The following is a 17,728-nucleotide window of genomic DNA, read 5'->3' on the forward strand; positions in this document are numbered from 1 at the left end:
CATATCAGACATCTGAGACATCACATCCCACTGGGTGTGAGCGACGAACACACCAAAACACTGGATCACTTTAACTTCATTATTACCTTGAATATACTTTTATTCCATCTGTATAATTAATATTATATTTTTTGTTGCATTTTTCTTACTGTTTTTTTACTTTTTTTATTTTTTATTTGTATTACTGATCATTATGTGCACCTGCTTCTTTCTCCGTTTCTCCACTAGAGGCACTAATAAAGTATTATCTAATCTAATCTAATCTAATTATCAGGAGAGATTTATGATATGATATGATATGATATATTCCTTTATTCGTCCCACAGTGGTGACATTTCAAAAATCACAGCAGCGGTGCACATCAGAGCATTAAACAAAATAATTATAAAACACAAAACTAAATACTAAAAACTAAATACTAATAATAATACTAAATATACAAGGGGGAAACAAAGTAACGTGCTGTCATTATCATTATTTAGATATTATTTCCCCCTCTCTCACTGACATCAATAGATGCACATAGATGTGGTTTAATAAGTGTGGTGCGTTCAGGTACCTCGCACCAATCAGAAAAGCCAGCTGTATATAATCGCCATTAAACTGTAATAGACAGGAAACAACTTTATCCGCCTTTAGAGCCTCTCACGGCGGTAATGAGGAGGTCATAAAACGTGATGAACCTGATAATGAGTCGGCTAATTTGTTTCCTAAATTAATGGCGTGGAGACGAGCAATCTAAGCAACAAAAAGATGAGGAGGAACCAAAGTGTAATCACAAAAAGTGCGAAGAGGCAGCAGCAGCATCGTCTTCGTGAAGAGAGGAAGAGGAGCGACGAGCGGGAGGAAGGTTCATTTTTAAGTGCAATAGCCGGAAGGCAAAGTTATTATATTGCATTTCATTTTGAGTTTCATGCTGCAGGAGGCGGGGCTTTAATGTCACGGTGCAGGAGGCGGGGCTTTAATGTCACGCTGCAGGAGGCGGGGCTTAAATGTCACGCTGCAGGAGGCGGAGCTTTAATGTCACGCTGCAGGAGGCGGGGCTTTAATGTTACGCTGCAGGAGGCGGGGCTTGAATGTCACGCTGCAGGAGGCGGGGCTTTAATGTCACGCTGCAGGAGGCGGGGTTTTAATGTCACGCTGCAGGAGGCGGGGCTTGAATGTCACGCTGCAGGAGGCGGGGCTTTAATGTTACGCTGCAGGAGGCGGGGCTTGAATGTCACGCTGCAGGAGGCGGGGCTTGAATGTCACACTGCCGCATCCTGACATTCTGAATTCTTCCCTCGGTTATTTCCGATCATCAGGAACTTGTCATCCAAAAGTTTTGCAATAAAACAGAAAGTTCATTCGTCTGAGGAAGAGAGGGATGAAGACGGGAGTCATGCTCCATGACTGTTTATAATGTCAGTAAATATATATCTATTATAAAAGGAAGGGAAGCCGGATTCTTTCATAAATCATTTTGTCTCTTGTTGCTTTGCCTTTTTTTCCGTCCGCTCCATCGGCCTCGGAGGTCGGAGGTCAAAATGTGGCGTTCCAGGAGAAGGAGGCGGCGTAAGGAACCCACAGCGAGAGGAGTCCACGACTCAGTCTCCCCCCCCCCCCGGAGAGGACTCCACGTCTCGTGTGCTTCATATTTCCAGGGATGCGGACTCTTTAAACACTGATCCGAGTGTCTGAGGCTCGGCTGTAATCTGTCCATCACGCCGCGGGAACGAGTCCTGAGTGACGGAGCAGACGGTCCGTCGGAGGCGGAACGTTCAGCCGTCTCCGACGTCCCGCTCCGTCTGACAGGCGCCGCTCTGCTGCCTCCATCAGGACGCTCGACTTTACCCACCGTCACCCGCCGATGCTTCAAGATTGTTACTGTGATTTAAGGTTTGATTTCTTCAGTTTGGTCCTCACACACTAAAAACATCGACTCCTCAGTCCTCCTCTCCCTCCGAGGAGCGAGCTACACCGGATGATGTCATCGACGGCTCTCCATGTGGGATGTGGACTTAAGCTAAGACAATATTTCCTCATTCAAATTTACACACGCTTGACTTTCTAACATGACCTTAGATATCTTCACAGAGCCGGACACGTGTGCTGGAGAACACACACACACACACACACCTAGTCATGCACACACACACACACACACACACACAATACATATGAATGAGGGATCGACATCAGCTTCTGCTTTTCTCCACTAAGCTGTACAGCAAAGGACAGAGACTTGTCATGCATGAACCTCCCCCCTCCTCTTCCTCCTCCTCCTCCCACACACACACACACACTAATGGTCACATAGCTGCAGCATTGTTGTTCTCCTCCTGCTCACTTTATTCACACACAAGCTGGCACAACACATGGCAGTGGAGGCTGAAGAGTGCCCCCTGCTGTTACACTGAGCGTGGGGTCTCTGCACCTGGTCCTGGTCCCGGTCCTGGTCTCCTGTGCTCTCTCTCTGTCTCTCTATGAGCAGAGGCTTACTCAGAGGGGGCAGAGTAATAAAACCACAGGCGACCCCGACTGGTCGAGTAGGTACGAGGCTTCAGGCGATACGGCCGTGAGAAGAGAGGCCAGAGAGAGGAGGGATGAAGAGAGGGATGAAGAGGAGAGAGGAGAAGAAGGGAAGAGGTAATTCCATGAAAGAGGGGGGAAGTCTTGGGGGAGTTGAGAGGCATGCTGGGAAACTGGGCAAGCGAAGGAGAAGACGGAGGGTCTGCAGAGGGGGGGCTCAGTGGAGGGGAACGGAGCGTCAGCCGCCTGCCACTCCGGCTTCTGAAACACGGAAATCTGGAGGGACAAATTATTGCATTTGTAATCCATCTTTCTAAAACCCTCCACGCATCTCGTCCGCTCCGGAAACTTCTCCCGCGCTCACACGGCCGACCGGCTGCTAATTAGATCAGAAACAAGTCGACACTTCACTAGCAGAAGGGCAGAGCGCGTTTAACGCGTGTTGTTGCGCAATAGCACGACGAGCGAGGCGTGCCCAGAGCCGTCATCGAAATGAATTCATAAATATTATAACTAGACGTGACGTCACCGCCCAGCGCGCCTCAAACCGGCTGCAGCCGGTTCAGAGTGGAACACCAGGCGGAGCAGGAAGACGCCACCAGGGTCTGACATCAGGGGGTCGTAAAGGGTCACATAAAGGGTAGAGGTCAATGGTAGGGGGCAGGTCTATAGGGTGCAGTCAGTGGTAGGGTGCAGGTCAATAGGGTGCAGGTCTATGTTAGGGTGCAGGTGAATGGAAGGGTGCAGGTCAATAGGGTGCAGGTCCATAGGGTGCAGGTCAATGGTAGGGTGCAGGTCTATAGGGTGCAGTCAGTGGTAGGGTGCAGGTCAATAGGGTGCAGGTCTATGTTAGGGTGCAGGTGAATGGAAGGGTGCAGGTCAATAGGGTGCAGGTCCATAGGGTGCAGGTCAATGGTAGGGTGCAGGTCTATAGGGTGCAGTCAGTGGTAGGGTGCAGGTCTATGTTAGGGTGCAGGTGAATGGAAGGGTGCAGGTCAATAGGGTGCAGGTCCATAGGGTGCAGGTCAATGGTAGGGGGCAGGTCTATAGGGTGCAGTCAGTGGTAGGGTGCAGGTCAATAGGGTGCAGGTCAATGGTAGGGTGCAGGTCCATAGGGTGCAGGTCCATAGGGTGCAGGTCAATAGGGTGCATGTCTATGTTAGGGTGCAGGTGAATGGAAGGGTGCAGGTCAATAGGGTGCAGGTCAATAGGGTGCAGGTCAATGGGGTGCAGGTCAATAGGGTGCAGGTCAATAGGGTGCAGGTCTATGTTAGGGTGCAGGTGAATGGAAGGGTGCAGGTCAATAGGGTGCAGGTCAATGGTAGGGTGCAGGTCCATAGGGTGCAGGTCAATGGGGTGCAGGTCAATAGGGTGCAGGTCAATAGGGTGCAGGTCAATAGGGTGCAGGTCAATAGGGTGCAGGTCTATGTTAGGGTGCAGGTGAATGGAAGGGTGCAGGTCCATAGGGTGCAGGTCAATGGTAGGGTGCAGGTCAATAGGGTGCAGGTCAATGGTAGGGTGCAGGTCAATAGGGTGCAGGTCAATAGGGTGCAGGTCTATGTTAGGGTGCAGGTGAATGGTAGGGTGCAGGTCCATAGGGTGCAGGTCAATGGTAGGGTGCAGGTCAATAGGGTGCAGGTCAATAGGGTGCAGGTCACCCCTGAACTCCTCCATGTGGGAGTGGACAGAAACACAAGGTGCTGCTTTGTGTGTGTTATGTGTCGCCTGTAAGGTGTGAGTGTGTCGTACCCGAGGGGTTCAGCAGCAACGTGTGACTGAAGAGTTTCTATAGGACAAATCAGAGAGAACTCCGAGCTGTGAAACATGAATATGAACTCATGACGGATCTCTCTCGTGACACCTGCTCTTGATGAAGAGTCAGAGTGTCGATGACATCACTGGAATGAGTCTCTGAATCCCTCACACATTACTCCATCTTCCATAATTACCCGTCTTCATTAAACCGATAGTGGAGGAGCAATAAGGAAGAAGAAGAAAAAGAAATCAAGCAATCAAACTGAAATTAGTTCTGATGAACACAGTGGGAAACGGGGGGGGGGGAGAGGAGGAGCGATGAAGACGATGGATACGGAACAGAAGGCGGGAGAGTCGCAGCAGGGGAGAGGAGGAGCGATGAAGACGATGGATACGGAACAGAAGGCGGGAGAGTCGCAGCAGAGGGGGGGAGAGGAGGAGCGATGAAGACGATTGATACGGAACAGAAGGCGGGAGAGTCGCAGCAGGGGGGGGGGGGAGAGGAGGAGCGATGAAGACGATGGATACGGAACAGAAGGCGGGAGAGTCGCAGCCGCTCGGGACGACGTCCAGGAAATAGAGAGAGAGAGAGAGAGAGAGAGAGAGAGGGAGAGAGAGAGAGGAGAGAGAGAGTGACAGCAGTAGGGTGGACGATCGAGCAGACCTCTCCTTCAGCCTTCCCTCGGTTCCTCTCCTTCAGGCTTCCCTCGGTTCCTCTCCTTCAGGCTTCCCTCGGTTCCTCTCCTTCAGCCTTCCCTCGGTTCCTCTCCTTCAGGCTTCCCTCGGTTCCTCTCCTTCAGCCTTCCCTCGGCTCCTCGTTACGGCTCCGGCCTTCACAGCCGAGACGTCATCGGACGTGAGAGAGGAAGAAAAGAGGCGGAATGAAGGAGTGAGAGAGGCAGAGAGGAAGGGAATAAACCTCTGAGAGGTGGAGGCTGTAAGGAGGGACAAGAGGATGAAAGAAGGAGTGAGCGGGTCGAGTCTCAGAGGAAAGGAGGCTCATGTCCATGAAGGCCTCCGATGCTCCGCCTCTCGTCTCTAACGTCGTAACGTAAACCGGCTTTAATTAAAACTATTGTAGCCCTCAGATACGTTTAATACGTAGTCACCCCCCGATGCATTTGCACTTTAATACACCACCTCATGGACCAGGGTGTGTGTATATGTGTATGCGTGTGTGTGTGTGTGTGTGTGTGTGAGCTCAAGGATTGTTACCCCTGTGGTCCACACACACACACACACACACAGTGCCAATGCAAACCCACAGACCTTTCCGGTGGTTCCACAACGATCCACCTGAATGTCAGGCGGTCAGAAGCTCCGCCTCCTTTGATTTTCATCTGTTTACGTCACAAATACCAAACACGACCTCGTCGGTTATGATTCAGCCTCATGTCTCAGGTGGTTTCATCGGGTCGATGGATATTGGACAATCATCAAATCAAGAGGCGTGTTTCCCGATGATGTCAGACAACACGTCAAATCACTCCCTCGTGATTAATAAATGTCACGTAAAATGATTTTCATCACGTCTGGAAAACTTTTTGCGGGACGAAAAGCCAATATGAAGAGAGTCAGACGGGCGTCAGAATGGCCTGAACACTGGGAGGAGATGTTCAGGAGGAAATAAAACGGACGCCACGTCTTAAATATGATAGACGGCTGGTTTGGAAAGCCATAAATACCCAGCGGAGGCTTCACGGCCTCGTCGATATGCTGCGTCTGAAGGCCGCTCCGTCGCCATGGTGACCTGTTTATAGGAACAACACACAACGGTTATGATCATGATGATGGGATCAGCAGCGCGCCGCACTGCTTTTAATTAGCCCCTCCCTCTCATCTGGAGCCTTATAGACAACAGCTGTCGGTGAGTGATGACATCATCAGAGCCAGAAACCATCAAAACCAACTCGTCTCATGACAAGCGATCCTCTTAAAGCGACGCACTGAGGAGGCCCGACTGTGTGTGTGTCCTACACCGTGTGTGTGTGTGTGTCCTACACTGTGTGTGTGTCCTACACCGTGTGTGTGTGTGTGTCCTACACTGTGTGTGTGTCCTACACCGTGTGTGTGTGTCCTACACCGTGTGTGTGTGTCCTACACCGTGTGTGTGTCCTACACCGTGTGTGTGTCCTACACCGTGTGTGTGTGTGTGTCCTACACCGTGTGTGTGTCCTACACCGTGTGTGTGTACTACACCGTGTGTGTGTCCTACACCGTGTGTGTGTGTGTCCTACACCGTGTGTGTGTTCTACACCGTGTGTGTGTCCTACACCGTGTGTGTGTCCTACACCGTGTGTGTGTGTGTCCTACACCGTGTGTGTGTGTCCTACACCGTGTGTGTGTCCTACACCGTGTGTGTGTCCTACACTGTGTGTGTGTGTCCTACACCGTGTGTGTGTGTCCTACACCGTGTGTGTGTGTGTGTCCTACACTGTGTGTGTGTCCTACACCGTGTGTGTGTGTCCTACACCGTGTGTGTCCTACACCGTGTGTGTGTGTCCTACACCGTGTGTGTGTCCTACACCGTGTGTGTGTCCTACACCGTGTGTGTCCTACACCGTGTGTGTGTCCTACACCGTGTGTGTGTGTCCTACACCGTGTGTGTGTCCTACACCGTGTGTGTGTCCTACACTACAGTGTGTGTCCTACACCGTGTGTGTGTGTCCTACACCGTGTGTGTGTCCTACACCGTGTGTGTGTCCTACACTGTGTGTGTGTCCTACACTGTGTGTGTGTGTCCTACACTGTGTGTGTGTGTGTCCTACACCGTGTGTGTGTGTGTGTCCTACACTGTGTGTGTGTCCTACACCGTGTGTGTGTCCTACACCGTGTGTGTGTGTCCTACACTGTGTGTGTGTGTGTCCTACACCGTGTGTGTGTCCTACACCGTGTGTGTGTGTCCTACACCGTGTGTGTGTCCTACACTGTGTGTGTGTCCTACACCGTGTGTGTGTCCTACACCGTGTGTGTGTGTCCTACACTGTGTGTGTGTGTCCTACACTGTGTGTGTGTGTGTCCTACACCGTGTGTGTGTCCTACACTGTGTGTGTGTGTCCTACACCGTGTGTGTGTGTCCTACACCGTGTGTGTGTGTCCTACACCGTGTGTGTGTGTCCTACACTGTGTGTGTGTCCTACACCGTGTGTGTGTGTCCTACACCGTGTGTGTGTGTGTCCTACACTGTGTGTGTGTCCTACACTGTGTGTGTGTCCTACACCGTGTGTGTGTGTGTCCTACACCGTGTGTGTGTGTCCTACACCGTGTGTGTGTGTCCTACACTGTGTGTGTGTGTCCTACACCGTGTGTGTGTGTCCTACACCGTGTGTGTGTGTCCTACACTGTGTGTGTGTCCTACACCGTGTGTGTGTGTCCTACACCGTGTGTGTGTGTCCTACACCGTGTGTGTGTGTCCTACACCGTGTGTGTGTGTGTCCTACACCGTGTGTGTGTGTGTCCTACACCGTGTGTGAGTGTGTCCTACACTGTGTGTGTGTCCTACACCGTGTGTGTGTCCTACACCGTGTGTGTGTGTCCTACACCGTGTGAGTGTGTCCTACACTGTGTGTGTGTCCTACACCGTGTGTGTGTCCTACACCGTGTGTGTGTGTCCTACACCGTGTGAGTGTGTCCTACACCGTGTGTGTGTCGCGCACCTCGTAGGATGCTCTGGACAGAGTGAGTTTCCTGTCGGCTGTTGTGAGCCTCGTACAAGAAGGAAGCGTCGTAAACGTGGAGATGTTGGATTTGACTGTTTCACGTGAAACATGAGAGCCGGCGATCTGAGAGTTTGTTTGTTTGTTTGTGTATTTTAGTCAGTCAATCAAATCAAATACAAAACAATATTATTCTATATAATATACAAAAGAGAAAGACTGAAAAGGTATTGGTAGAAGCAAAACATGCTTATAAATTCCTATCCTAAATTGAAATCAAAATAAATCAGAAAATTAATATAAAATAAAGAAGAAAAAAACAAACAAAATAAAAAACAAAATATATTTATATATACTACCAGATACATATTCCATATAAATACGTTTTAATCACATTTAGAACTCTCAAGAATTGTTTTATAAATAATTCCCTTGAAAACCAAAAGCAGTTCACCAGTCTTCCATCCAGAGTCAAACATCTGCTTGATCTTCGTATTGTTTCGGCGGTTATTGCGCAACGGCCGGTGTTTGTTGCTCAGAGTTCAGGAGGACGGCGTCTTGGAGAGAGCAGCGTGGCTCCAGCTGAAGACTGCAGGTGAGACACCTGGGAGCGCTTCGGGTACCGGCTGCTACCTGCAGCCTGAGACACGGAGGAGACCAGTGGAAGAAGAAACGTTGAGTATCTGTCCCTTCGTGAACTCAGGTGACCAACGTACCGCTCAGAGAGAGCGGGAGACGCTCTGCAGACCGTTTGTGGAGCGGCAGCACGGAGCTCTCAGGGCTGCTGTCTTCACACCTGGAGAGAAACTCACCTGGTGGTCCTGAGGGGTGCTCAGGGGTCCTGAGGGGTCCCGGTGGTCCTGAGGGGTCCTGAGGGGTCCTGGTGGTCCTCAGGGGTCCTGGTGGTGCTGAGGGGTCCTGAGGGGTCCTGAGGGGTCCTGGTGGTCCTGGTGGTCCTGGTGGTCCTGAGGGGTCCTGAGGGGTCCTGGTGGTCCTCAGGGGTCCTGGTGGTCCTCAGGGGTCCTGGTGGTCCTGAGGGGTCCTGAGGGGTCCTGATGGGTCCTGAGGGGTCCTGAGGGGTCCTGGTGGTCCTCAGGGGTCCTGGTGGTCCTGAGGGGTCCTGAGGGGTCCTGGTGGTCCTGAGGGGTCCTGAGGGTGTCCTGGTGGTCCTGAGGGGTCCTGGTGGTCCTCAGGGGTCCTGGTGGTCCTGAGGGGTCCTGAGGGGTCCTGGTGGTGCTGAGGGGTCCTGAGGGGTCCTGGTGGTCCTCAGGGGTCCTGGTGGTCCTGGTGGTCCTGAGGGGTCCTGGTGGTCCTCAGGGGTCCTGGTGGTCCTGAGGGGTCCTGAGGGGTCCTGGTGGTGCTGAGGGGTCCTGAGGGGTCCTGGTGGTCCTGAGGGGTCCTGAGGGGTCCTGGTGGTCCTCAGGGGTCCTGGTGGTCCTCAGGGGTCCTGAGGGGTCCTGAGGGGTCCTGGTGGTCCTGAGGGGTCCTGAGGGGTCCTCGGTTGCTGTGCAGTGGGGACACTGGTTCGCTGTGTTCAGCACCACGGAGAGCGACAGCAGGGGGTAAAAGAGCCCTCACACAACAAGCTAGATCATTCCAGAACACCTGGAATCACCTGAACCTACATGAATGATGAAGCTCCTCAGGGGACGAGCCTCAGGGATCCTGACTGGAAACAAGAGGAGGGAACCAGCAGGGGAGGGGCTGCCTCCATCGACAGAGGGTCGCTCTTCGTCACACGCACACACACACAACACACACACAAACACACACACAACACACACACACACACATACATATATACATACACACACATACACACACACACACACACACACACACACACACACACACACACATACACACATACACACAATATAATACACACACACACATACACACATATAACATACATATACACACACATATATATAATATATATACACACACACACATACACACAAACACATACATATATATACATATATATATACATATATATATATATATATATATATATATATATATATACATATATATACACATATATATATATATGTATACATATATACACACATGTATACACACACATATATATATATAAACAAACACACACACATATATACACAAACACACATACACACACACACATATATATACAAATACACATATACACACACACACAAACACACACACACACAAACACACGCACACACACACACCAAGGCATGTGTCACTCTGCCTTCCACAGATCACTCCCGTCTCTCTTGGTGTTTCCTCAATTATCTCCGTTCTCTCCACTTTCCTCTCTACCTCTCTATCTCTCTACCCCTCTACCTCTCTATCTCTCTACCCCTCTACCTCTCTACCTCTCTATCTCTCTACCCCTCTACCTCTCTATCTCTCTACCCCTCTACCCCTCTACCTCTCTACCCCTCTATCTCTCTATCTCTACCCCTCTACCTCTCTATCTCTCTACCCCTCTACCCCTCTACCTCTCTATCTCTCTACCCCTCTACCTCTCTATCTCTCTACCTCTCTATCTCTCTACCCCTCTACCTCTCTATCTCTCTACCCCTCTACCCCTCTACCTCTCTACCCCTCTCTCTACCTCTCTACCCCTCTCTCTCTATCTCTCTACCCCTCTACCTCTCTACCTCTCTACCCCCACCTCTCTGCCTCTACCTCTCTACCTCTCTACCTCACCTCTACCTCTCCACCCCTCTCTCTCTCCCCTCTCTCTACCCTCTGCCTCTCTATCTCTCTACCTCTCTGCCTCTCTACCCCTCACTCTCTACCCCTCCTCTCTACCTCTCTACCCTCTATCTCTCACCCCTCTACCTCTCTATCTCTCCCCCCTCTACCTCTCTCTCTCTCTCTCTCTACCCTCTACCTCTCTATCTCTCCCCTCTACCTCTCTGCCTCTCTACCCTCTATCTCTCTGCCCCTCTCCTCTCTACCCTCACCCCCTCTACCTCTCTATCTCTCACCCCTCTCCTCTCTACCCCTCACTCTCCTCTACCCCTCTATCTCTACCCTCTGCCTCTCTATCTCTACCCCTCTATCTCTCTCCCCTCCTCTACCTCTCTATCTCTCTACCCTCTACCTCTCTACCCCTCTACCCTCTACCTCTCTCTCTACCCTCTACCTCTATCTCTACCTGCCTCTCTCTCTACCCCTCTACCTCTCTATCTCTCTATCTCTCTACCCTCTACCTCTCTGCCTCTCCACCTCTCTCCTCTACCCTCTACCTCTCTCTCCCTCTACCTCTCTCCCTCTATCTCTCTACCTCTCTACCCCACCTCTCATCTCTCTCTCTACCCTCTCTACCTCTCTATCTCTCTACCCTCTACTCTCCCTCTACCTCTCTCTATCTCTCTCCCCTCTATCTCTCTCCCCTCCTCCTCTCCCTCTCTCACCCTCTCTCCTCCCTCTACCTCTCTACCTCTCTACCTCTACCTCTCTATCTCTCTATCTCTCTCTCTACCTCTCATCTCTCACCCCTCTACCTCTCTATCTCTCTACCCTCTACTCTCTATCTCTACCCTCTACCTCTCTATCTCTCTCTCTATCTCTGTCTCTACCCTCTCCTCTCTACCCTCTCCTCTCTACCTCTCTGCCCCTCTACCTCTCATCTCTACCCTCTACCTCTCTCTCTCTCTACCCCACCTCTCTACTCTCTACCCTCTCTACCTCTCTATCTCTACCTCTCTCTATCTCTCCTACCCCTCTCCTCTCTACTCTATCTCTCTACCCTCTGCCCCTCTATCCTCTACTCTCTACCTCTCTATCTCTACCCTCTGCCTCTCTACCCCTCTACCCTCTCTCTCTATCTCTCTCTCTCTCTGCCTCTACCTCTCTCTCTACCCCCTCCTCTCTCTCTCTCTCCCTCTCTCTCTCTCTCTACCCTCTATCTCTACCCTCTACTCTCTACCTCTCTCTCTCTCTACCCTCTATCTCTCTGCCTCTACCCCTCTACTCTCTGTCTATCTCTCTCCTCTACCCTCTACCCTCTCTCCTCTCTCCTATACCCTCTATCTCTCTCCTCTACCTCTATCTCTGCCCCTCTATCCTCTACTCCTCCCCTCTATCTCTCTACCTCTCTACCTCTACCCCTCCTCACCCTCTACCTCTCTCTCTACCCCTCTACCCTCTATCTCTACCTCTCTCTCTATATCTCTCTCTATCTCTCTACCGCTCTACCTCTCTATCTCTCTACCTCTCTACCCCTCTACCCCTCTACCTCTCTACCCCTCTATCTCTCTATCTCTCTACCTCTCTATCTCTCTACCCCTCTATCTCTCTACCTCTCTACCCCTCTACCTCTCTATCTCTCTACCCCTCTACCTCTCTATCTCTCTACCCCTCTATCTCTCTACCTCTCTACCCCTCTATCTCTCTACCTCTCTACCTCTCTATCTCTCTACCTCTCTACCCCTCTACCCTCCTCTATCTCTCTGCCTCTACCCCTCTCTGCCCCTCTCTCTATCTCTACCCTCTACCTCTCTCACCCTCTATCTCTCTCTACCTCTACCTCTCTACCTCTCTACCCTCTCTCTCACCTCTCTCACCTCTCCCCTCTATCTCTCTGTCTACCTCTACTCTCTACCCCTCTACCTCTCTATCTCTCTACCCTCTATCTCTCTACCTCTCTGTCTCTACCTCTCCCCTCTACCTCTCTGTCTCTCACCCCCACCTCTCTATCTCTCTGCCTCTGCCTCTACCTCTCTATCTCTCTATCTCTCTCTACCCCTCTCCTCTCTACCTCTACCCTCTATCTCTCTACCTCTCTACCCCTCTATCTCTCTACCTCTCACTCTCTCTCACCTCTCTATCTCTCTACCCTCACCCTCTACCTCTACCTACCCTCTACCCTCTACCCTCTACCTCTATCTCTCTGCCTCTCCTCTCTATCCTCTCTACCCTCTACCTCTCTCTCTCTACCCTCTATCTCTCTACCCTCTACCCTCTACCCTCTCTACCCCTCTGCCTCTCTATCTCTCACCCCTCTACCTCTCTATCTCAGCCCCTCTACCTCTCTCTCCCTCTACCTCTCTCCCTCTCTCTATCTCTCTACCCTCTATCTCTCCTCTCTACCCCTCTACCTCTCACCTCTACCCCTCTATCTCTCACTCTCTCCCCTCTATCTCTCTATCTCTATCTCTCTACCCCTCACCCTCTGTCTCTATCTCTACCCTCTCTCATCTCTCTGCCTCTACCTCTCTGTCTCTCTCCCCTCTACCCTCTCCTCTCTATCTCTCTACCCCCCCTCTACCTCTCTCTCTATCTCTCTCTCTCTATCTCTCCCCTCTACCTCTCTACCTCTACCTCTCTACCTCTCTATCTCTCACCCTCTACCTCTCTACCCTCTACCCTCTCTATCTCTCCCCTCTACTCTATCTCTCTACCTCTCCTCTATCTCTCACCTCTCTGCCTCTACCTCTGTCTCTCTGCCCCTCTACCCTCTACCCCTCTCTCTCTATCTCTCACCCCTCTACCTCTCTATCTCTACCTCTCTCTCCCCTCTACCTCTCTATCTGCCTCTATCTCTCTGCCCTCTACACCCTCTCTCTCCTCTCTACCCTCTACTCTCTATCTCTCTACCTCTCTACCTCTCTTCCTCTCTACCTCTCCCTCTCTCTACCTCTCCACCTCTCCCCCTCTCTATCTCTCTATCCTCTACCTCTACCCCTCTACCTCTCTATCTCTCTACCCCTCTACTCTCTACCTCTCTACCTCTCATCTCTCTACCCTCTACCCTCTATCTCTCTACCCCTCTCTCTCTACCCTCTATCTCTATCTCTCTACCCCTCTACCTCTCTACCCCTCTACCTCTCTATCTCTCTATCTCTCTACCCCTCTACCTCTCTACCCCTCTATCTCTCTATCTCTCTACCCCTCTACCTCTCTATCTCTCTACCTCTCTACCCCTCTACCCCTCTACCTCTCTATCTCTCTACCCCTCTACCTCTCTATCTCTCTACCTCTCTGCCTCCCTATCCTCTCTATCTCTCTACCCCTCTACCCCTCTACCTCTCTATCTCTCTATCTCTCTACCTCTCTACCCCTCTACCTCTCTATCTCTCTACCTCTCTACCCCTCTACCTCTCTATCTCTCTATCTCTCTACCCCTCTACCTCTCTATCTCTATCTCTCTACCCCTCTACCCCTCTACCTCTCTACCTCTCTACCCCTCTATCTCTCTATCTCTCTACCCCTCTACCCCTCTACCTCTCTACCCCTCTACCCCTCTATCTCTCTACCTCTCTACCCCTCTATCTCTCAACCCCTCTACCCCTCTACCTCTCTATCTCTATCTCTCTATCTCTCTATCTCTCTATCTCTCTACCCCTCTACCTCTCTATCTCTCTATCTCTCTACCCCTCTACCCCTCTACCCCTATACCCCTCTACCCCTCTACCCCTCTATCTCTCTACCTCTCTATCTCTCTACCTCTCCACCTCTCCACCTCTCCACCTCTGCTCCGTTCCTTTTGCTTTCTCTCATCGCTGCGTTCTTTAATTTCCTGCTCATGAAAGATTCATCTGCCTGTTTAATAATGAATGAAGGCACAGTTGATAACTGCAGGAGGCCGGTCGACTCCAGCAGCGAGGAGTCACCTCCCTGCTGAGGCTGGCCTTTATTCCCTCTACCCTCCCCTCTATGCCTCCTGCTTCCTTTGTCTCTTTCCTTCCCAAAGCATCCTGAAGGACCTCCTCTGGCTGGAGGCGAGGGATCACAGGTTCTCCACGGCGTGCTCGTGGTGGTTTGAAATCTCATGTCAAAGACTTCCTGATACTCTAATAGAAGCAGAGTGTGTTTACTTTTCCCTTTGAGACACAAGACATCTATACTATGTTTTCAATGGATCAGAAAAGTGAGATGTGATAAAGGAAGGGAGACGCAACAAGTGCATCTCATGAAAGATGCCGATGGATGCGATAAAGGTCCTGTTGTTTTTTATATTGTACATACGTGTTGCTTTTTTGCTGTCTTCAATGTCTTTTTTTAATTAATCCTGTTATTTTTAAATTACATGTATGTAGGAGGAGAGCGTATACTCCATACATGCACACACGTACTAAACCAATAAAGCTGATTCTGAAACAAAAAGTAAAGTGTGGAGGCTAATATAAAACTGTGGTTTGAGATTGAGTATATATATATATATATAAATGTATATATATAAATATATATATAAACATATATCTATATATATATTTATAAATAAGTATATATATAAATATATGTATATATAAACATATATATATATAAATAAGTATATAAATATATATATAGATACATATTTATTTATATCTATATATATTTATATATATATATGTATAAATAAATGTATATATATATGTGTGTGTATATATATATAGATGTATATATTTAAATAAGTATATATATAAACACTTATATACCTTTAATATACAACATTTCTTATTGCTATAGACAGTAGTGCATCAATGTCATTTAACCCTATAATACTGTGAATAACGGGGCCGTGTTTTCATTGGCTTCACACCCCACATGAGCATTGTGATTGGCCGACATCACAGATCCACGTGTTGGTGTCTCTGTTCAACGCCGTGGTTTGGATGACTTGTATGTATTAAATGTGGAATGTGTCGTCATCAACTAGATGACCCATGTTCACACTGTGGAGCTGCACTACATGCTTTGACATCGTGTGTTTGGGATAAGAACATTTACTGTTAGTCCGTCAGGCATCCGTCATCCTCCTCCTCTTCATCCGTCATCCTCCTCCTCTTCATCCGTCATCCTCCTCCTCCTCTGTCATCCTCCTCTTCCTCGGAGAGCCTGAGAACCTCTGGACTCCCAGAGACTCGTCTCCCAGCGACGATCCTTCATCCCAACACTCTCTCACTCAGCTCGTGTTCCCACGACGACCACCTCAACAACAACCTCATCCCTCTCGCCGTCCTTCTGCTTCCACACGCCTGCCGGAGGTTGCAGTGTGAAGAGAGAACTAAAATGGCGCCGCGGACGGTCGCCTCGGTGTGTTGGTGCGCGATGTTTTTTGTTGTTTTCGTCTTAAATACTGTTTTCTGCTGTGATTCCCGGAGCTCTTTCACCAGAGAAGAGCTCATGAACATCAGGGGAACAACTCCAGCGGATTTATTTCCAACGTTTTTAACTTCTGTGGAGTTACTGGACATTTTTGTAAAAGGTGTGCTCACCTTCGCTCACGCGGTGAGACGCCGCCGGAGAGGAAACGTTCAGGGCGCTTGTGCGGCTCGAAACGGGATCTCGTACAGCGCTGCCGGGCATATTTCTCTCCAACGTCCGCTCACTGTGCAACAAACTGGACGAACTCCAGCTGCTGGTGGGGAGAGACAGAGACTTCTCCTCATCCTCCGTCCTGTGCTTTACGGAATCATGGCTAAGTGGATCGATACCAGATTCTGCGCTCCAGCTCGCTGGCTTCCAGCTGTTCCGAGCGGACCGGGTCACGGAGCTCTCCGGAAAAACAAAGGGTGGAGGAATCTGCTTCTACCTCAACAACGGCTGGTGCAACGACGTAACGGTGATCCTACAGCACTGTTCGCCGGACCTGGAATCTTTTATCATTCACTGCAAACCCTTCTACTCCACACGTGAGTTCGCTTCATTCATCCTGGCGGAGTTTACATGCCGCGCGAACGTGAACGAGGCACAACAGACCCTCGCCGAACAGATACGGTGTGTGGAGCGGACCTTCCGGACTCTTTAGTTATTGTACTGGGATTTTAACAAAGGAAACCTCAGCCACGAACTTCTAAATATAGACAGTTAATTAAATGCCCTACTAGAGAGAAGAGCATTCTGGCCCACTGCTACACGACAATCAGCAGTGCCTATCACTGCGTTCCTCGATCTGCACTGGGAAACTCTGACCACGTCAAGGTTCATCTGATTCCTCATACAGGCAGAGACTAAAGCTCTGCAAACCTGTGGTGAGGAAGTTCAAGAAGTGGACCAGTGAGGCTCTGGAGGACCTACGGGCGTGCTTTGACTGTACTGACTGGGATGTCTTCAGGACTGCTACCAACAGCCTGGATGAGTACACAGAGGCTGTAACTTCCTACATCAGCTTCTGTGAGGACAGCTGTATTCCATCCAGCTCCAGGGTGAGTTATAACAACGACAAACCCTGGTTCACAGCGGAGCTCAGGAAGCTAAGACTGCAGAAGGACCAGGCATTCAGGAGTGGGGACAAGGACCTGTACACAGAGTCAAAATACAGGTTTAGCAAGGCGGTGAGAGATGCTAAACGACTGTACTCTGAGAAACTGCAACAGCAGCTCTCAGCAAACGACTCTGCTTCTGTCTGGAGAGGCTCAGGCAGATCACCAACTACAAGCCCAAATCACCCCACTCCATGAACAATGTGCTTCTGGCAGACGAGCTCAATGAGTTCTACTGCCGCTTTGAAAGACAATGGAGCAGTCCTGAGACAATCCCCCACAGCCCCATCAACAAGCCACAGACCATCAGCCCACCCCCCCCAGCCCATCAGGGGCTCACACCTCTGGAGCACCCTCCATCAACTCAGCGACGACCCTCGTCATCCTGGAGAGACGTCAACAGGCTGTTCAAAAGCAGAACCCCGCAAAGCAGCGGGCCCGGACTCCGTCTCCCCTCCACCCTGAAGCACTGTGCTGACCAGCTGTCTCCGGTGTTCACCGACATCTTCAACACCTCCTGGAGACATGCCACGTTCCAGCCTGCTTCAAGGCCTCCACCATCATCCCGTCCCCAAAAACCCAAGATCACAGGACTCAATGACTACAGGCCCG

The sequence above is a fragment of the Pseudoliparis swirei genome, chromosome 3, assembly GCF_029220125.1.
Source record: "Pseudoliparis swirei isolate HS2019 ecotype Mariana Trench chromosome 3, NWPU_hadal_v1, whole genome shotgun sequence".
Classification (NCBI taxonomy): Eukaryota; Metazoa; Chordata; class Actinopteri; order Perciformes; family Liparidae; genus Pseudoliparis; species Pseudoliparis swirei.